This window comes from Peromyscus eremicus, chromosome X (assembly GCF_949786415.1).
Source record: "Peromyscus eremicus chromosome X, PerEre_H2_v1, whole genome shotgun sequence".
NCBI classification, from domain to species: Eukaryota; Metazoa; Chordata; class Mammalia; order Rodentia; family Cricetidae; genus Peromyscus; species Peromyscus eremicus.
The window spans coordinates 63,417,350-63,440,305 of NC_081439.1; positions in this window are offsets into that span (position 1 = coordinate 63,417,350).

Sequence of the window (22,956 nt, forward strand, 5' to 3'; positions counted from 1 at the left end):
AGACAGGGTTTATCTGTGTAGCCGTGGCTGTCCTGGAACTTACTCTGTAGCCCAGGCTGGCCTCGAACTCACAGAGACCCACCTGCCTCTGCCTACTAAGTGCTGAGATTAAAGACGTGCACCACCACCACCTGGCACAAAGTGAATCATTTATTTATTTGGTTTTTTTTTTTTTTTTTTTTTTGAGACACGGTTTCTCTGTGTAACCCTGGCTGTCCTGGAACTCAGTCTGTAGACAAGGCTGGCCTCAAATTCACAGAGATTTCCAATTTTCATTCTTTGTAAGCTAATTAAAAAATACTCAAGATACAAAAATCCATGTAGATATAGGTTAATAACAACTTATGCAAAATGTGGTGATTATTTTAAAAATCTTCATAGTTATATTTTTTTAATAATTCAGTAAGTTTATTCTTACGATTACATTTACACAAGATAAGTTAGTGGTTATAGTATAAAAAATTGCCCAAGATTACCCAGCTTAGCCATGTTTGAATTAATATTAAAACTTTGTTTTGTGAAGTCAATTTTAGCTTATAATATATTCAGTTCTTAGGAATGAGATTTTGAGGAATAAAGGAAGTCCTTCTGAGGCCAGGCATGTTTGACATAAGATATTTCGAACATCTTGTCACTTGGATCTTCTGTGTATGGCAGGAAAGAAAATAATTTCCACGAAGAAATTTGTTGCCTTTGGGGAACTGCAGCTGGTGAATCAATCATGTAATGTTTCTGAGCAATGATCAAAATCATGAAGTGTCCGTTTGAAAGCTCCATTATTTGGTGCAAAGGAGATTAGAATGAAGGCTTTGAGGCCTTAACTGAGCCCAAATTTTCCCTCTTTTATACCCTCAACTAATTTTGTAAGCAGCTAATTGCACCTTCCAAACAAGGTACAAGTGGGCAATTTTTCCCTCAAATATCCTAGCAGATGTTGTTAAGCACTTCTGGTGCAATTAGTCTTATAGAACAATAATTATAGGCACACACATGACAAGCTTAAAAAATATGCCAAAACTTGAAAGTGCAATGTGATTCTTTCTAACTATTTGGAATCAACTGCAGATTGACAGAGATAGTAGGCAAATTTTACATAGAACTTATCACTTTACAGAGTTCTCTTAAATAGATTTATATGATTTAAAAAAGTATTGTAGGCTGCATTGGACTATCATCACCAGTTGTTGTAGAGCTAGGAATTGAGTGTATGGCCTTGTGTATACTACTATTGACTTATTACTGTCATCACTGATATTTCAATGGGATCATAGATTATAGACTTCGTACAATTTGCTCAATTACTAGAGATAAAATTGTGCTCCAAATTCTGACTTCATTTCACTACAAAATGGTGCTCTTAGTTTTTCCCTTAAAATTATTGGTTAAACCTTTAAAAATTATATTAATAATTATTTTTACTCCAGAAATTTTATTAAATTCAAAGTCTAGGCAAAATTTCTGGATTGAAGCTAGAAATTTGCAACTCATTAGCATATAAATGGTATTTGAAATTATCATATGGAATTACATCATATGGTATAAGATGAAATGTTGAAAGACAGTTTCTAAAATATGAAATAACTACGATGTATTTTTTTATATTTTTCTTTTTTAAAAGTAGTTTTTTTGAAAATATATACTGATGATGGTTTCCCATCCTGTAACTCCTCCCAGATCTTACCCATCTCCATTCCCTTTGAAATCTACACCCCTACTTTCTCTCTCTCACTAGAAACAAACAAGGATCTAAATATAATAATAAAATAAAAGAAGATAAAACAAACAAACAAACAAAACAGGACAAAATGAACAAAAGAGACAGAAGAAAAAGAGAAAACAAAAAGCACAAGAAACACATGTAGATGGAGGGGTTTTTCCTTAAAGTTGGCTTTACATCAGGACTCTGGGCGGGTCCTCCAGGGTCGGTCCAGAATGCCAACAATGGGGAGGAGAGTTTCAGCACTTATACACATTATGGAAGTTTGATAGGGCCTCATAACTTTTTAACCCTTTATTTATTTTTGTCCTGTACCATAAAATAAATACATTTTTATAGATGTTTCAATCACAAAAAATTTAAGCTTAATACTTGTAAATAGGAAGAAAATGAAAGATCTGTAATTTCTATTTACTAGTTTCTACCTCATTTTTTATTATCTGTCTATCTATCTGTCTATCTATTTATCTATCTATCATCATCATCATCTATCCATCATCTGTATATTATTAATATTGGTTGTAGTAAAATTAAAAAGACTTAGCTTTTGAAGTCATTCTTTGACAAATGAAATTCCTAGTCAAGTGATTATGTTACTCTTTTGTATTCAAATTCCTTGGAGGCAGGTTATGGTGCTGCAAACTTTTAGTACCAGCACTCAGGAGGAAGAGGCAGGCCAATGTCTATGGGTTTTAGGCCAGCCTGGGCTACATAATGATTTGTAGACCAGCCAGAGCTACATGGTAAGATCCTATATAACAAAAAAGTCCTTGAAATAAAATAAGAGCTGTGTACTGAGATTACAAACACCTTACATTTAGTCATGCTTTATAGTTGACCTCATATTTTATGTTCTCTTGAGACTCAGTTTGATACATGATGGCAGATTTGGGAGATTTTCGTGGATAAACTATTATGTTTGTAAGAAAGATGTTAGTTCTTTGGTAAATGAAAGTATGAGTACTTTATTTACAATAATAAGTATTCCAATGGGTCCCTACACTATATAATTTTAAAGGGTTGGAATTTCAAAGAAAAAGAATGTATATGTAAAAGTGGGTGAAATAACTTGTTTTCCTACTTGTTTTTTTTTTTAACATAGCCCTGGATGTCTTAGAGCTCACTATGTAGACCAGGTTGGCTTCAAACTCACAGAGGTCTATCTATTTACCTGCCTCTGCCTCCGAAGTGCTAGAATTAAAGGCATGTGCTACCAAGTCTGGCCTGTTTTTGTTTTACTGTAAAAGAACTGACTACAGCTTTTGGCTCAGATTTTACTATAGTTAACAATTGTGTTGGTGGAATTAGGGAAAAGTTATTAGGTTATAAATGAAGCCATTGTATCAAATAATCAAGCAGCACTGCCTTAGATAAGAATTAAGGATATAAGCATTGGTAGACTTTGACTTATTTCCAGATTGCATCCAACATGTGCTCACATGCATAGTTTCTTTTCAAATCATTTAATGAACAGGAAGCCATGTCTTTCAGACAGAGGAATATCTAAAACAACATTAGACATTTTAACTGCCTTGCTTTTAGTAACTGGCTAGCCTTGGGTATTCAGGGGAAACTGACTTGATTCAAAAATTTACAAAATTCTTTAAAATTCCTGGGGAAAAAGACTGAATATAGCAAGATAGTAAGGAAGGCAGCATGTGAGAAGAATGAGAGATGGTCTCAAACAATTTAAGTATTGGATTGGAAGCTTAGGATAGCTCCCAAAACAGTTTCTTCACCCTTTCATATTCTAAGATTTGAAGCAAGTGACATTTCCTTGCCTTTTTTCAGAATCTTTGACTCCATTTGTTTTTAATATACTATGCATGTGTGTCACCAATGGGGATGGTTTGTAAAAGTAAAAAAGAAATAATGAGAAACATTGAATCTTAAGATCTAAGACTCAAAAATATATGTCATACTTGATGCCAAAAGCATGATCCATAAAAGGAAAGATTTATAAATTAGACTTCATAAAAATAGAGATTTTATTGTGTGACAATTCTTATGTGAAGAGAATGAAAACACAAGCTGCCCATAGGAAGAAAACGTTGGCAAATTAAACATCTAACTGAGAGCTAGTACTATCTGGAATATATTTTGAACAACCTCCCAGATCTAATAATAAAGAGAAAGAAACAAAGAAAAATTATAAATTGAGTCAATACATAGAAACAGAAGTTTTGTTGAAGATAATATATAGAATATATATAACTGCATGAAAAAATGTTTAGCATATCATTACATATCTTTCAGAGTAGTGAAAACAAGAATTTTTAACAAAACTAAGTGGAGGATGGAGGGAAACTGTGTAAATTGGAGTACTGTAAGAATGGGATGTTAAAAATACTCTGGAAAGTATTTGACAACATTACAATGTCTTCCAAAATTAAATGTGTTTTCCATAAAGCCAAGAAATTCTATTAACTTGTGAAAATTTAGCCTAGAGAATCAAAGTTACATTCATACAATAAACTATATATGAATTATTTTATGAATATGATTTGCAATAATCACTGAATGAGTGACAAACTTAATATCCTTTAATAGATATAAGAAACTGTGATATGTCCATATCATGGAATATTATTCAGCAACAAAAAGAAACAAACAATAGATAAATTCAGCAACTGTGATGGCAATAAAATTATCTCAAATAGAAAGAAAATCAATGCCAAAAGCTTACATAATTTAGAGTTCTGTTTTTAAAAGTTCATCTTTTAAAAACTATGGAGCTAAGAAAAAAACATGGTGTTTACCATTCCATTGAGGGAATGGATAAAAGGAAGATGTCTGAGACTATGAAAGTGTTGGATATGATGCATTTATGATAAAAATGTTAACTATCTTTAAGTTTAGGTGTTTTATAGATCATTAATTCATAATGCTAGAATATTATACAGCTCAATGATTTTAGTACATTCACAAGAAAACAGTGCAGGAAGAAACGATTCTGTCACTTGCATCAGTATTTCCTTTAACAGTGCAAAGTGAGAGGGTGGAGCAGTCTCTCAGTGATCAAGTATGCTGGTTGCTTTTGCAGAGTCTTGGTTTGGTTCCCAGCACCTACATGACAGCTCACATCTACCTGTTCCTTAAGCTTCACAGAGTTTGATGCCCTCTTTTGGCATCCTTAGGCACCTGAATACACATGGTGCGTAAAAACTCACACAAGCACATACACATAAATAAAAAAAATAATCATTTTAAAGTGGGAAAGTTTAAAAAAACAACAAGGTATGGCAGTGCTGCATTAAAGGAAAGAATGTAGTTCTTAGGGTAATTTAAACTAAGAACAAATCCAATGTGACTTGTCTATTTCTCTCTGTGTCTTTTGTTAGTCCCCAACAAAAGGCTTTACTCTTTTCTCAACAGCACATAAAACATAAGACAGGAAATGAATAAGGAATCTTTTATCCTGATTTTTGTTTTTGCCAGTGTTTTTCAATGAAAAAGTTATTTTACTGACCTCTGTGTACCCAACTAGCATAGTGCTTGAACCCATAAACAGATGTTATCAACCTACACTCTACATGTTGCTCCCATCATTTATGATGATGTGATTTATAATACTGCTTTCAAAACATTTCTTCCAGTGAATGATTACCACAAACACACACACACACACACACACACACACACACACACACACACACACACACCATGGAAGGATGCAGTTTTAGATTAAAGCTATGTGTTTAGCTTAGATCCCAAGAGCTAATTATAAGGGAAGTCCAAGGCATGAGAGATTGTTTACATTGTTTTCTTAAAGGTAGGTTAAATTTAAACAAGCTGAGAGCATAGTAAGAAAGAAAGTTGAGTACATAGTTTTAAATGGTTACAAGGCATATGATTAACTTGCTGCATGGCTGGGCAAAAGTTCAGTTTCTGAAGGCAAGAGGTATTTCTCCAAGAAATTATTCATACATGTTAGGTAAAGTTGTGTGGATGCGAAAATTATTTTTTAGCCCTATGCTTAGTCAATATTCTATTGTTGTAAAGCGACACCATGACTAAGGGAACTCTTATAAGGGAAAGAATTAATTTGGGCTGGCTTACAGTTTAGAGATTTAGTCCCTTATCAGCATGGTAGGAAGCATGGTGGAATGCAAGGCAGATGCAGTGGTAGAGAGATATCTGAGAGTTTATCTGAATCCAAAGGCAGCAGGAAAAGAGAGAAACTAAGCCAGGCTTGAGTATTTGAAACCCCAAACCCTACCCTTAGTGACATACTTCCTCCAATATGGCTACACCTACTCCAACAAGATCACTCCTCTTAATCAGCATCAAGTAATGTCACTCTCTAATGACCAAGAATTCAAATATATGAGGCTATAGGGACCATTCCTCTTCTAACCACCACATTCCATTCCCTGGTCCCCATAGGCATGCAGACATATCATAACGCTAGAATTCATTCAGTCCAACTTCAAAAGTTTCCATAGTTTGTCAGTTTCAACAGTATTTAAAGGTTCAAAATCCAAAGCCTTTTCTGAGACTCATGACAATCTCTTAACTATCATCCTATATAAAATCAAAATGGAAAAGCAGATAACGTACTTCCAACATACAATGGCACAGTATATTCATTACCATTCCAGAAGGGAGTATAATGAGGAAATACTTGACAAAAGACTGAAAGCTGGAAGGGCAAACTCCAAACTCTGCATCTTCACATCTGACATCAAATCACTCTTTATATTTCCAACTTCTTTCAGCTTTGTTGATTGCAACATACTTCTCTATCTTGGACTGGTTCTATATTTGGTCTGTGGCTTTCCTTGGTGGATATCTCATGGCTCTGAAATCTCCAAAATCTTGGTGTCTCCATGGTAATCTAGGCTTCACTTTCATTGCTTCATGCAATGGCCTCTGTAGACCTCCATGCAGCAACACCCCAACACATGCCTGGCCTCAGTGGCTTCCCATAGGCACAGAGGGAGATTCCATCACCCCTTTCTTGTATATTTCACTTTAAGCCAGAACCACATGGTCAAATCTACCAAATTCTGCTTGATGTGACTGGATCATCACCTCCTTATTCAAATATATTTACACTGGTTTTCTGTTTTTGATGATTTTCTTCGCTGCCTAAGCTTGGCTATCTTACAATTTGTTCTGTAGACCAGACTGGCCCTGAACTCAGATGTCCATATGCCTCTACTTCTGGAGTACTGGGTTAAATGCATATACCACCATGCCTGACCATAAGCTTTTCTTTAACTCCTGTTATATAAGTTGGAAGCTACCTGGGTGAGGTCTTTCCCTGAGGTCATCATTATCTTTATCTCATCTCTTTGAACATTAGACTTAGCTCCATTATGCTTCCTGGTACCCCCTTTCTCCTCAAACTGTATATTTTGTATTTTTCCTTGCTCATCTTGTTCCTTTTCATTATAGATCTGCATAAGAGTATACACTAATAACCACATAACACAGTCAATACTAGGCTGTTTTGAAACCTCATCTGCCAACACCATTAATCCAAAACTCTTTAATTTAGTCCCAGGCAGGCAAATATCACAAGAATGATCTCTAGGTCTCACCTACAAATATTTTTCTCTGTGGAAACCTTTTCAGCCAGGCTGTCATAATCTACATTAAGTTAAGCACCATTGTATTCCCTCCTCCTCCTCTTCTGGCTCATTAAGCTCCACTTAAAGCATTCAGCTGCTTTCCCAATTCAAAGTTCCAAAGTCCACATTTTGCTGACAAGAAGCATGGCCAGGCTTGTCACAGTAATACCTCACTCCTGGTACCAACTTTTGTTTTAGTCAATATTCTATTGTTATGAAGAAATGCCATGGCCATGGTAACTCCTATAAAAGAAAGCATTTAATTGGGGCTGGCTTGCTGTTCAGATAATTGGTCTATTATCAGCATGGTGGGAAGCATGGTGGCCTGTAGCTGGAGTTATCTCCAGTCCTACCCAGGCTGCAGCCACTCAGACCCAAATAAACACACAGATGCTTGTGTTATTTAAACTCTTTGGTCTAATGGCTCATCCTTCCTGCTAGCTAGATCTTACATATTAAATTAACCTATTTCTAGTAATCTGTAAGTTGCCACATGACTTGTGGCTTAGTGGTACTTTACATCTTACTTCTCATGGTGGTGGTGGCTGGCAGTGTCCCCTGACTCAGCCTTCTACTTCCCAGAATTCTCCTCTCTCTTTGTCCCGCCTATACTTCCTCCCTGCCTACTGGCTAATCAGCATTATATTTATCAATCAATCATAGCAACATATTCACAGCATACAGATATCCACAGAACTTCCCCTTTTTTTTCAAAAAGGAAGGTTTTAACTTTAACATAGTAAAATTACATATAACAAAACAATTATCAAGCAAGAATTACAGTTACAGTATCTAGTCTATTTATAGTATTTAGTCTATTTGTATTTGGAAAAACTAAAGAAGATATCCTATCTATTCTATATTTCTGAGTCTAAGGTTTCAAATCTAACTTATCTTTTATCATAACTAAGAAAATTATAACTATCTAGTCTTTAACTACATCAAAGACCTCAGAAGGATATATTACCTGAGAAACGGGAGGACACAAGCAACTTTCAGGAGTCTTCTGAGAGTAGACAGAGACAGCTGGAAGCCTAGATAGTCATCCAAAGTTCCTCTGTAAAGTTGGGGCATCTGTCTTCAGCCCACAGGCCTAGAGTCTCTTAGTCACTTCTCTCTGAGTCCTGTAGAATGTCTGGCAGTTACCTCTATGAAGCAGGAACCTGAAGGACCATTTTGCCAAGCAAAGTTCAGTGGTCACCTTCCTATGGGTCCTGCATGTCCAGTCAATACATTTTTTTTCCCAAGCTGTCTAGGCAAGAACAGTTTCTTGCCCAAATGGCTAATTTTACCAAGAAGAAGATAAACTCCATATAGAGTGTCTTTGATGCCCATCCTCCTCTCTGAAGTAAATTGGTGCTGCCAGGAGCAGACATGTCTCACTGCCTAGAAAGTCTAAAATTTTAAAACATTTTAAATGCCATATTTTGTAGGTCTTTGAAGTGTTTGAAGAATACCTAATTGAATTTTATCTATGTATACCTAGAAAACTTAACATGACTATAAGTTTGACTATCACAGAAGACTAATTATTAATCTGTATTTCTTAATTATGCATTACAATCTTTTTTACCTTTAAATATTTTTTATTTATTCTTTGAAAATTATTTTTGCATTTTTCTTTATTAAGAAATTTTCTCCTCTACATATCACCCACAGATCCCATCTCCTCCCTCCTCCAACGCTCCAGCCCTCCCTCCCAAGCCACTCCACATCCCCATATCCCCCAAATCAGGATCTCCCATGGGGAATCAGCAGAGCCTAGCACACTGAGCCTAGGCAGGTCCAATCCCCTCCCCACTGCACCAAGGCTGCGCAAGGTGTCACACCACAGGCACTGGGCTCCTAAAAGCCTGCCCATGCACTAAGGTATAGATCCTGATCCCCCTGTCTGGGTGTCCCCTAACAGTTCAAGCCAAACAACTGTCTTCCATATTTAGAGGGCCTAGTCCAGTGCCTTGGGGGCTCCACAGCCACTAGTCTACAGTTCATGAACTTCCACCAGTGTGGCCGGTCATCTCTGCATGTCTTCCCATCATGATCTCAATGTCTTCCACCTGCAGAATCACTCCTCTCTCTCATTGATTTATCCATTACAATATAAATGAGTTACATAAACATAATACCTTAAACAAGAGTAGAAATATATATATATATATATATATATATATATATATATATATATATATATATGAACAAAATCACCTCTAAATTTGTATCAGTAAACTGATATCTATACCAATGTAAAACATTTTAAACAAGTTGCTCTTTAAAAGTAGGTTCAATAATCCACCCTTTTATCCTATCATATCTATATCCTATATTTTCATATCAGTAGCCCACAGGTAGACAAGGGTATTAAAGATGTATCTGAGAGTCTTGCATTTGGATCTGCAGGTAGCAAAGAGGAAAAAATGTGCTTAGGCTTGAGCATTTAAAATCCCAAAGCCCACCCCCCAGTGACACACTGCCTCCAACAAGACTATACCCACTCCAACAAGGCCATACCTCCTGGTTCTTGATGGCTGAAGCTTCTGTTATTATCTCTCTTTCAGTCACATCTGGCTCCTGAGAAGGCTCTGTGCTGAGCAACAGAACTTGTAGGTAATGAAGAATACTTTTATACCTTTAATTCTCTAATACATAATTAGGATAATATATAAAATATTAATTTTGTATGATATATAAAATATTAATTTTGTATAATAATATATAAAATATTAATTTGTATAATATATAAAATGTAAATACTGTAAAAGAGAATTGCTGGAAAGAAACTATCTTCAAAGGCTAGTTGACTGATTAGGACTGCAGTGATGTGGAAAGGTTGGCATGTTCCAGGTATAGAGCTTAATTACAATTTATCTTGGGCTATCTTTAGGCCTTAAACACCTGTTCCTTTACCATTTGTGTGTAGGTCCTAACATCCTGTGACTAAAAAATAAAAACCTATTGGAATGTGTTAACTTAGCAGACCAGTAGCTTTCACCAACTGAAAAGCTAAGAACGTCTTTAGATAATATCTGAAGCTTATAGTTGATATTTTTCCACTTTCCTATACCCACCTCTCTTGTTTTTCCACCAATGTATTTTAAAGTGTCTTGATTCATAACTTTCCTTGATCTGTAACTACAGAAACTTCTATCCTGTAAAGTAGAATTTGGAGTAATCTAAATTTGTGTTCCTTGGCCATAGTCACTCATATTTGGCTCCAAAATAAACTATTCCATATCCCTTTAGAGGTGAGAGTTGTTATTTTTTTAATCACTAGTACACAGCTATACATGTTTCTAGTCACAGATACATAACACATTAACTGTACTAAAATCAATTTAAAATAGTTGCTTTCAAAGTGGTCATTTAAAAGATGTCAACACAGACGAAATCTGGAATGAACTTTAACTTGGCTAGGATAATTTCCCAAGTAATCAAAAGTCTAAAATGCAAACAATAGAAAATGTAAAACATTTTTTAACAAAACGTAAAATCTATTCTTAAGTTTGGTTTTCTTTTTGAGATAAACTTACCTAAATCTCTCTAAAAATATCACGTTGTTTTAGATACAGAAATTAGGTTCTTGTTTTTCATTCTTTGTAGTAGAACATTAATAACTTTGAAGTAGATTAATTTTACTAGTTATCGAATTGTGGAATTTTTTTATTGAGATGATATATAATTTTTTTCTCATATTTTCCTTAGCCCTGGTCTAAATGTATGTTAAAGACAGACTAGATTTTAAAACATAAATAAAAAAAAATCCCAAATCCCAAATTAAATAATTTAGGTTTTAAATTGCCAGAAGATGACAGGCAGCCATTTACTGACTATCCGTATATATTTATTCTCATCTCTAACAGACTTATACTATGCAAAGCACACAGATTATTTTTAAACAAACAACCAGATCTACATACTATGCATTTTAAAAGCTAAGCAACTAAAGTTAAAAAAAGCTAACTTTTTAATAACAATAACCATATGACAATCTTAACAGTATTTATACAGTTTGGAAAAGTGAAATCTTACAAAAATTGGTTTATCAGTTCCTCGTGACTCCTAAAACATGCACACATTGAGAAGAAAATTCAAAACAAACAAGCACAGTGACATTTTAAAATCAATTAAAGATCAAAATGCTTAAATGTTAGCTAGTCTTAAGAGTCATCAGAAGTAGGTAGTATGAATTACAGAAAAAAAATTATGAAATTGGGCTTAGGATATTGATAAAAATCCCAATGCCTGTTCTGACCTGGACATTTTTATTTTTATTGGAACAGAGAAAACTAGAATTATGGAAGACAAAAATAAACTTATAAGGGAGGCGATAATTTCTTAGGAAGCAAGTAGCTTTCTTTAGTTAAGTATTCATATGCACAGTAAACAAAAGCTTGCCAAGGTCACCTATTGACTTACCTAGCACCACTACTCTCTTGAAAACTAATCTTTCCTCAGTGCTGCTCTAACTCTTTTGACAGCATGTCTCCCTCACCTATTAGTGTGTTCTAAGGGATGCAAAAATTTGCTAGGACTGGAAAAACTCTAGAGGAGTCAGGGCAAATCTCCACCCTTCAAATACTTCCTCTGAGGAGGAGAGAATATATCTAAGCACTGATATTTTTTCACCTATTTCCTGCCCCAAACCTCTGAGACCACAATCCTTTAAAAAAAAATGGAGACTGAAGACAATCTTGTGAGTTTCTGGGGTTTTCCCTAGCTGCAGATTTCTCCCCATCCCCTTAATGGTACACTCTGTCAAGATATCTCTTTCATTGCTCTTCCTCCCCATCTCTTCCTCATGTTTCCACCTCCTATCTCCTCCCATCCCCTCCCCTCTATTCCCCCCTGTCAGTTTGCCCAGGAGATCTTAACCCTTTCCTCTTCCTGGGGAAATCCATGAGTGTCTCTCTTAGTGTCCTCCTATTTACCTAGCTTCTCTGAGTTGTAGACTGTAGCCCGGTTGTCCTTTGCTTTGCTTCTAACATTCACTTATGAGTGAGTACATACTGTACATACTGTGTTTGTCTTTCTTGGTCTGAGTTACCTCATTCAGTATGATTTTTTCTATTTCCATGCATTTGCCTGCAAATTTCATGATGATATATATATATATATATATATATATATATATATATATATATATATATATATATATTACCATTGCATTGTCCCCAGCTAAGACTCATAGAAATGGTGGAGAGAGTTCTAGAACTACCCTTCCCCTGCACTCAGGTTGGTGTCTACCCTGAGTGTCATCATAGAACCTACATCTAGGGGCTGATGGAAGCAGATGCAGAGACCCACAGCCAAGCACTTGTCCAAGATCCTAGAGTTCAGTTGAAGAGAGTAAGGAAGGATTGTAAGAGCCTGGGGGTTCAGAATCATGATGTGAAAAACCACAGAAATAGCTGACTCAAGTCAGCGGGACGTCATAGACTATGGACTGATAGTTAGGGAGCCTGCATGGGAGCGAACTAGGCCCTTTGAATGTGGGTGAAAGTTGCGTGGCTTGATGTGTTTGTGGGTCCCCTGGCAATGGGACCAGGACTTACCCCAGGTATACAAAATGGCTTTTAGAGCCCATTACCTAAGGTTCAATGCTTTACTCAGCCTTGATGCAGGAGGGAGGGGCTAGGTTTGGCCTCAACATGGTATTGCCTGTGTTGACTACCCAAGGGAGGCCTTACTCTCTATGAGGAGGGGATGGGGTGGGATGGGAGTAGGTGGGGGGAGCAGGAAAAGAGGAGGGAGGGGGAACAAGGGTTGGTATGTAAAGGAAAGAAAATCTTTTTTAATAGAAAATTAGATATAAAAAATGGAGACAGCCTTTCAATGAAATATAAGATCCCTTCCCCCTTTTCGCAAACTTGGATGTAAATAGAACAATTTCTACAAATTACTGTCTCCCGGTTTGTTTGGGTAGAGGTGGCTGGTAGCAGTATCTACAGACCATTGTAGCATCCTGGCTTGCCCTTTCTTCAAATTAAATGGTCCTTAAGTTTACTTCTAAGAGTAGTTTCCCAATTCTCACATCAAGGAGACTGAAAACCAGGGAAAGGGAACCCCCAAAGCATATTAACATATTAAAACACAATTTTTACAGCACAATGTTTCATTTCTTAGCAACTATTCTAAAGCAAAAGTTAGCTCATTTCAACATTGTCAATGTATTCGCACATATTAAATGGACCAAGGCAAATATTTCTCTGCATAAAGGTCAGTCTTGAAATTTATCTGTTTACTATGTTTTAATTAAGTTTTTTACAATTTCATATAATATATTTTGATCATATTCTTTCCTCCCCCTCACCTCTTTCACTACTCCCTACATAGTCTTCATGTCTTTCTCTTAAAAACCCAAAACCAAACAAGCCAAAAAAATTAAAAGCACACAATAAAAATGGAGTCCCATTTGTTTTAGCCAACTATGCCTCAACAGTAGGCCTGCCCTGGAGTGTGATTGTTAAACCTAGTGCCAACTCCTTGAAGAAAACAGATTTTCACCTCCCAGTAGTTATCAACTGCAAGTAGCTTTCTGGTTAGGGTTGTAACTTCATGCCAACTCCTCTTCTCCTTTCTGGGTATTGTCTGGCTTGTGCTTCTGTATGTCTTGTGCATACCGTCACAGTCTCTATGCATGTGTATAGGCATCAGCCCTTTTGTGTCTGGAAAACACTTTTTTCATGACAGTCTACCACCTGTGGATCTTAGAATCTTTCTACTTATTCATTTACATAAATTCCTGAGCCTTGATGGTATGTGAGGCTGAGAGATTGCTTTACTCAGGGTTCTTTAAAGAAATAAAACTAATGGTGTGTGTGTGTGTGTGTGTGTGTGTGTGTGTGTGTGTGTGTATGAATTATTTTAGAATGGCCCACAGCCTGCAGTTATGTTAGTCCAACAATGACTGTCTCACTATGGAAAGGCCAAGATCCTGGTAGTTGTCTAGCCCATGAATCTGGATATCTCTGTCCCAATCTGATACTGGAGTCTTTCAGGATTCCTAGAGAGCTGATGGTCTTCAGTTTGCATTCTCACACAAGCAGAGGAATGCCTTGGCTACAGGATAAATGCACATGCCAGAGAGAGTGAAGGCAAGCAGGAAAAACTCTCTTCCATGTCTTTTCACATGGGCTACCACCAGAAGGTATGGCTCAGAGTGGGTTTTCCTTCCTTAAATAACATGACCAATAAAATCTCCCATAGGCATTCCCAGAAGCTTTGGTTTTGGTTGATTCCAGATGTGGTCAAGTTGACAATTAAGATTAGCCATTTGAAAATGGAAAATACAAGCAAGTAATTTACAAAATTTTTTCAAGAATAGACAAAGACAGCTGGCAGCCTGGACAGTCACCTAAAGTTTCTCAGCATCATTGGGGGCATCCAATTTGGCTACAGGCCTAGAATATGTGATAGACCATTTTCAGAAGCAGGAATTTTGAAAGGCCATCTTACCCTGTCTTGGCAAGATTGAGTAGTGTCTTTTCCTTGTGTCCTGCTCACCCTTAAAGGACATCATTCATACTGTCAACAGTCAAGGCAAGGACAGTTCTTTGCCAAGCAGGCCATTTTGTGCCAAGAAGAAGACAAACTTCCAAAAGGAGTATCTCAGAAGCCCAACATTCTCTCAGGATCAGATCGGTGCTGCCAGGAGCTGTCGTGTCTCGTGTCAATGGAAATCTAAGTTAATAATACATTTAAATGCCATATTCTCTAGGTCTATGAAGTGTTTGAAGATTACATATCCATCTGACCTATGTTTCTGTAAGTTTGGAAAATCTAACTAATGTAACTATAAACATGATGAGTATGGGTGACTATTAACCTGTAATTCTTATCATCTTAAATAACTTACTAAGCAGTTACAGTTACAACCTTCTTGTATCTTAGCTAGAACATATTAAGTACTACAGACAGGTTCTTCAGGATAGGACAGCTATTGGAGTAATCTCTGTAACATACCATTTCCCTATGTTCTGGACATCTCCAGATTTTAATATGTGTCTCTTGTTTGATGCTGTTCTTGCTGGTTGTAATTCTGTATTTGTTTAGGTTATTACTTTTCCCCTCTCCTTGGCAATACTTGATAATCATTCCTATTGTACATAGTTTTATATTAGGTTAGAATTTTCTTATTTAGAAAAAAGGGGGAGATATAATGTAGATTGTTCTGTCTGTGACCTTGAAGCACCCCCCTAGAGATACAGCAGGTATCTTCTCTACCTGCCTATGACATTGAAGTACATTGCCCTAGGGCATGGCCTTTTGATGTCCCTTAAGACCTGAGATGCACCTAGGCATCATTCTCTTTACTCCCTCGTGGGACTTGTATGTGGGACTGGTCCAGGAAGCAGGAATAGTGTTCCAGAACCTGTGTCAATTCTGTTCTGTACAGTGAGATTTTCACCTTAATAAATTCTTTTGCCCATAAAAAGAAAGATTAGCCATGTGATGATTTTGAATGAAAATGTCTCCCATAGGCTCATATATTTGCGTGCTTAGCCCTCAGCTGATGAACTGTTTGGAAAGGATTAGGAGTTGTGGCCTTCTTGGAGGAAGTGTATCATTAGGAATAAGCTTTAAGGTTTAAAAAGCCTACACCAAGCTCAATCTCTCTCTTTCTGCCTGATGCCTGCAAGTCCCATGCTCATCTTCTTCCCACTACGTGGATAATAGACTAACTATCTGAACATAACCAAACCCCAAGCCCACAGTTAAATGTTCTATTTATAAGAGCTAACTTGGTCATGGTGTCTCTTCACAATAATAGAACAGTCATAAGACAAGCTATCACAATAGCTCAAGGTCTCTCACTCTCTGCATATTGTTGAGTTGTGGGTCTCTGTGTTGATTATCTTTTCTCAGCTTTTTGGCCTCATCCACAGTGTCAAAAAATAGTTTCCATCTTATGGAGTGGGCCTTAAATCCAACAAAAATTGGTTGATTATTCCTATAACATTTGTGGCATTACTCCTTCAATTGGCATATCTTGCAGTTGAGTAGCTATTGTAGCTTATAGGCCTCATAACTCTGTGATACTGATAATTACTTTTTTCTTCTTGTAGAGTATATAGTACTTTTCAGCACTGTGAACACTACTTAGTAAGGGTGACATGTCCAGTTGAGCCTCAGTTCAAGTTCTACATGTTTAATGACATATGTAAGTGATGTCTTCAATAATAAGGCCTTACCATAAATTTTGGAAGGTAACTGTCTTAGTTACTTTTAAAATGCTGTGGTAAGACACCATGATCAAGACAACTTATAGAAAAAAAAAACGAGCTCACTGGGGGTTTGCAGCTTCAGAGGGTTAGAATGCATGACCATCATGGTGCAGGGTTAGGCACTATGGCAACAGGCTGGCAGAGATGGTGCTGAAGCAGCCATTGAAAGCTTATGTCTTGAGACATAACCATGAGGCAAAGATAGCTAACTGGGAATGGCATGGGCCTTTTCAACCTTAAAGTCAGCCTTCAGTGACACACCTCTTTCAACAAGACCACACCTCCCAATACTTTTCAAACAGTTTCACCAAATTGGGGACCTAACATTCAAATATAGGATCCTATGGGGTCATTCTCTTTCAAACCACCACAGTAACTAATAGTATTTTTAATTGCCTGCAGTGTTTCATGGTGGTGGTGTGGGGGTGTTCCCATTTGACCAATAACTAAAAAAATATGTAACCAATTCCTGGTACTGGAGATTTTACTTGGTGGCACAAGATGTCTAGTTGGTGTGTTCTCTGCTCCATTATATCATTACTCCATTTAAATTTCTTTCATATTTGTATATTTTAGGGGGCTTCTAGAATAGTAGCTTTAATGCTTTTGCTTTTTGTGTTAATTGCCTCTCCCCATATTTTTCCTTTACTCTACCCTCCAATTCTCTTCCTCATTTAATCCTGCTGTTCTTATTTCCCCTTCATCTCTTAATAATACTATATTTCCCCTTCCTTGGAAGGTTTTCTCCTCCATCCCACTACCCTTTACTCCCTGGTTCCTTACTAAAGCTTAAACACTAGCATCTTGGGCACATACCCAAGGAATGCTCAATCACACCACAAGAGCACTTGTTCAGCTATGTTCATTTCAGCATTGTTTGTAATAGCCAGAACATCGAAACAACCTAGATGCCCTTCAACTGAAGAATGGATAAATAAAATGTGGTACATATACACAATGGAATACTACTCAGCAGAGAAAAACAATGACATCATGAGGTTTTCAGACAAATGGATGGATCTAGAAAAAATCATCCTGAGTGAGATAACCCAGACTCAGAAAGACAAACATGGTATGTACTCACTCATAGGAGGATACCAGATGTGGAACAAGGATGACTGGACTGCTACTCACATCACCAGGGAGGCTACCTGGAAAACAGGTCGCCAAGAAAGACACGGGGATCGCCCAATGACGGAGAAATGGAAGAGATCTACATGAACAGCCTGGACATGAGTGGGGGTAACAAAGGGCGAGGGTCAATGGAAAGAGAGCTTGGGGGAGCAGGAGATCCCAGCTGGATCAACAACAGAGAGGGAGAACAAGGAATAGGAGAGCATGGTAAGTGAAGACCACATGAGAATAGGAAGAACCAAAGTGCTAGAGAGGCCCACAGAAATCCACAAAGATACCCCCACAACAGACTGCTGGCAATGGTTGAGAGATAGCCCGAACTGACCTACTCTGGTGATGGGATGGCCAAACACCCTAATTTTCGTGCTAGAAACCCCATCCAACTACTGAGGGATCTGGATGCAGAGATCCATGGCTAGGCCCCAGGTGGATCTCTGGGAGTCCAATTAGCGAGAATGAGGAGGGTTTATATGAGGGAGAATTGTTAAGACCAAGATTGGATAAAGCACAGGGAATGGAAACACATGAACTATGAACCAATGGCTGAGGGGTCACCAACTGGATCAGGCCCTCTGAGTGGGTGAGACAACTGATTGGCTTGATCTGTTTTGGAGGCATCCAGGCAGTGGGACCGGCTCCTGTGCTCATTGCATGAGTTGGCTGTTTGAAACCTGAGGCCTATGCAGGATTGCTTGGCTAGGCCTGGGAGGAGGGGACTGGACCTACCTTGACTGAGTCTACCAGGTTGATCTCAGTCCGCAGGGGAGGCTTTGCCTTGGAGGAGGTGGGAATGGGGGGAAGGTGAGGGGGGCCGGAGGGGGGAAAACAAGGGAATTCGTGGCTGATATGTAGAACTGAATTATATTGCAAAAAAAAAAAAGCATGAAGCCGGGCGGTGGTGGCGCATGCCTTTAATCCCAGCACTCGGAAGGCAGAGCCAGGTGGATCTCTGTGAGTTCGAGGCCAGCCAGGGCTACCAAGTGAGTTCCAGGAAGGGCTCAAAGCTACACAGAGAAACCCTGTCTCGAAAAACCAAAAAAAAAAAAAAAAAAAAAAAAAAAGAAAGAAAGAAAGCATGAAAGCATGAAATATTTATCTTGGAGTCTGGATTACCTCACTCAGGATGATTATTTTTTAATTCCTTCCACTTAACTGCAAATTTCAAATTTTTATTTTTTTCTTAACAGCTGAATAATATTCCATTATGCAAATGTACTACATTTTAATGACCCATTTGTCAGTTGATGATCATATAGGTCATTTCTAACTTCTGACTGTTATGAATGGAACAGCAATGAACAGGGGTTAGCAAGTATCTCTGTAGTAAGATCTAGGGTACTTTGGATATATGCCCAAGAATAGTATAGCTGGATTTTGAGGTAGATTGATTTTATGCTTTGTGATGAACCACCACACTGATTTTAACAGTGACTGTAAAAGTTTTCACTCCTACCAACAATGGATTAATGTTCACCTTTCCATAGATCCTCACCATCATCTATGGTCTTTGTGTTATTAGTTTTGTCCATTATGGCTAATGTAAGATGAACTCTGAAGGTAGTTTTGATTTGCATTAAATGACAACTAAAGATGTTGAACATTTATTAAGTGTTTTTCAGCCATTTGAGTTCCATCTATTGAGCACTCTGCTTAATTCTGTACCCCATTTTATAACTGTGCTATTTTTTTCAAAAAATTCAGTTTTATATATATATATATGTATGTATTCTAGATACTAATCATTTGTCAGATATTTAATTGGTAATAATATTTTTCCCATTCTGTAAACTGCTTCCTTACTCAACTGATGGTATTCTTTGATTTAGAGATGTTTTAAAGCTTTGTGAAGTCCCATTTATTTGTTGATCTTAATTCCTGTGCTTTTGGGGTCTTATACAAAAACCACTTTCATGTGTCAATGAATTTAAACCCTGACAAAACTCAACTCCAAATGGATCAAGGACTTCAATATGAAACAAGATACACTGAACCTGATAGAAGAGAAATTGGGGAATAGCCTTGAACTAATTGGCACAGGAAAATAATTTCTGAACAGAATACTGTTAGAATAGGTACTAAGTTCAACAACTAATAAATGGGACCACATGACACTAAAAAGTTTCTGCACAACAAAGGACACCATCATTTGGACAAATGTAGACAGCAGCTTACAGAATGGGAAAAGAGTTTTGTCAATTACATATCCAATAAAGGGCTAATTTCTAAAATATAATGAAAACTCAAGAAATTAGATAACAAGAAAACAATAACCCAATTAAAAAATGGCTACAAATATAAATGAAGAATTCTCAAATGATGAAATTCAAATGACCAAGAAACAAAGAAATGTTCAACATTCTTAGTCAACAGGGAAATGAAGATCAAAATGAATTAGATTTTATTTGACAACACTAAGAATGGCTAAGATAAAAAAATAACATCTCATGCTGCCAAGACTAGGCAATCTTTAGAACCCTCATGTGTTACTGGTGGGAGGGATAACTTTTATAACCACTATGGAAACTAGTGTAGTGGTTTCTCAGGAAGATGAGATTCAAGCTATCTCAAGATCCACTTGTCTTAGTTAGGGTTTATATTGCTGTGAAGAGACACCATTATTGGTGAAATTATTAAGGCCACTCCACGTAGTTAAAAGGGAGGTTTATTTAGTGGCGTAACTTACAAATGAAGGGATAAGTAGGTTTCAGGGTCTCGGAAAGGTGTAGCGCAGTCCAGTGGTGTTTTCTGGAGAACTCTGCTCGGTCTACCTCCAGCATCTAGGGCCCAGGAACCAAGAGAGGCAGCACATCTGGATCTCAGGTCTTCAGGGTCCTCTCTTGGCCCCGCCTTGTAGGCGTTATGGTTACTGAAGCCTCAATGGGGGTTGGAACTTCCAGATCAAAGCTGGAATGGCTACCCACTACACACCATGACCATGGCAACTCCTATATTTAATTGGGGCTGAATTACAGTTTCAGAGGTACAGTTTCATTATTGTCATGGCCAGAAACATGGCAGTATGGAGGCAGACATGTTGCTGGAGAAGGAGCTGAGAGTTCTACATCTTGATCCTCAGGTGGCAGAAGGAGAGGGCCTCACTTGGCATGGCTTGAGCATATATGAGGCCTCAAGCCTGCTTCCACAGTGATATATTCCTCCAACAAGGCCAAATCCACTCTAACACATCCACACTTCCTAATAGTGTCACTCCCTATGAGCCAAGTATTCAAACACATGAGTTATGGGGGCCATACCTATTCAAATCACCACATTCCACTTCCTGGCCTCCAAAGGCTTGTAGCCATAACATAATGCAGAAATACATTCAGTTCAATTTCAAAAGTACTCACAGTCTCAACAAAGTATGACATCCAAAGTTCAAATTCTCTTCTGAGATTCATGCAATTTCTTAACTGTAGTCCCCTATAAAATCAAAATAAAATAAAATAGATCATACATATTCCAACATATAATGGCACAGGTATACATTACCCTTCCAAAAGGGAGCATAGTGAGAAAATATTGAACCAAAACAAGATCAAAAATAAGCTGGGCAAACCATAAACTCTACATCTCCATGTCTGATGTCAAAACACTCTTCAGATCTCCAACTCTTTCAGCTTTGCTGACTGCAACACACTTTATTTCTCTTGGGATAGTTCTACTCCCAGTTAGCATCTTTCCTTGACAGGTATCCCACAACTTTGACATCTCTAACATTTTGGGTTCTCCAAGGCAATCCACACTTCACTTTCACAGCTCCATACAATGGCTTCTCTAGGCCTCCATGCAGGGATATCCCTGCCACATACCTGGCCTCAGCAGCTTTTCTTAGGCATGGAGGGAGATTCTACAACCCCTTTCTTCTATCCTTGACTTTGAAGCCAGAACCACGCAACCAAAGCTGCCATGTTAAGCTGCTTGCTGGGGCTGAACATGTCCCCCTTGTTCAATTACATCTTCATTAGCTTTCTGTTCTAGATGGTTTCCTTCACTGACTACACTTGGCTGTCCTGGAATTTGTTGTATAGACCAGGCTGGTGTTGGACATAGTGATCTGCCAGCCTCTGCCTTCCAAGTGCTGGGATTAAAGGTATGCACCAACATACATGTCTCTGAGATTTTCTTTAATCACTTTTCACAAATTGGAAACTTAACTGGATGAGATTGTCCTGAGGTCACCACTCCCTTTATTTCATTTCTTAATCTATTTATCTCCTTGAACATAGGATTTAGCTCCATTATATTTCTGGGTAACCCTTTTTTCTTCAAAATGTACATTTTGTGTTTTTACTTTCTCAGCTTGCTCCTGTTCATTAAAGAACTATATAAGAGTGACCACTAATAATCACACAACCCTGTCAATACTAGGTTGTTTTGAGATTTCTTCTGACAATGGAATTAATTCAAATTTCTTCACTTTAGCCTCAGGCAGACTCTTCAGACAAGGACAAAAAGTAACCACATTCTTTACTAAAATATCATAAGACTGGTTTCTAGGCCACATAATAACATTCTTCTCTGAAATCTCTTGAGCCAGGTTCTCAAAGTTCAAATCACCCTCAGCACCACTGTCCCCCTTGCTCCTACTAGTATGGCATGTTAAATGGTGCTTAAAGCAATACAGTACTCCAGTCTCTGAGAACAACTTCTGTCTTAGGGTTTCTATTACTGTAAAGAGACACCATGACCACAGCAACTCTTATAAAGGAAAACATTTAATTGGGGGTGACTTACAGTTTCAGAGGTTTAGTCCTTTATTGTCATGGCAGAAAATAGCAGTATGCAAGCAGACATGGTGTTGGAGAAGGAGCTGAGAGTTCTACATCTTGATCCTCAGGCAGCAGAAGGAGAGGGCCTTACTTGTCATGGCTTGAACATATATGAGACCTCAAATCCTGCTTCTACAGTGGCACACTTCCTCCAACAAGGTCATACTCACTCTAATACATCCATACTTCCTAATAGCGTCACTCCCTATGGGCCTAGCATTCAAACACATGAGTCTATGCAGAGCCTTAACTATTCAAACTACCATACCACTCTTTGGCATATACACAAAAGATGCTTCTTCTTACCACAGAGACACTTGTTCAACCACGTTTCTTGCTTTTCTATTCATAATAGCCAGAAAATGGAAACAACCCAGATTTTCCTCCACAGAAAAAAATGCATTTAATCTGTGGGAAATTACATAATGGAATATTGTCCAATCATTTAGAAATAAAATCACAAAATTTGTATGTAAGTGGATGGAAGTGGAAGAAAATGATTCTGAGTGAGATAACTCAGAACCCAAAAGACATAT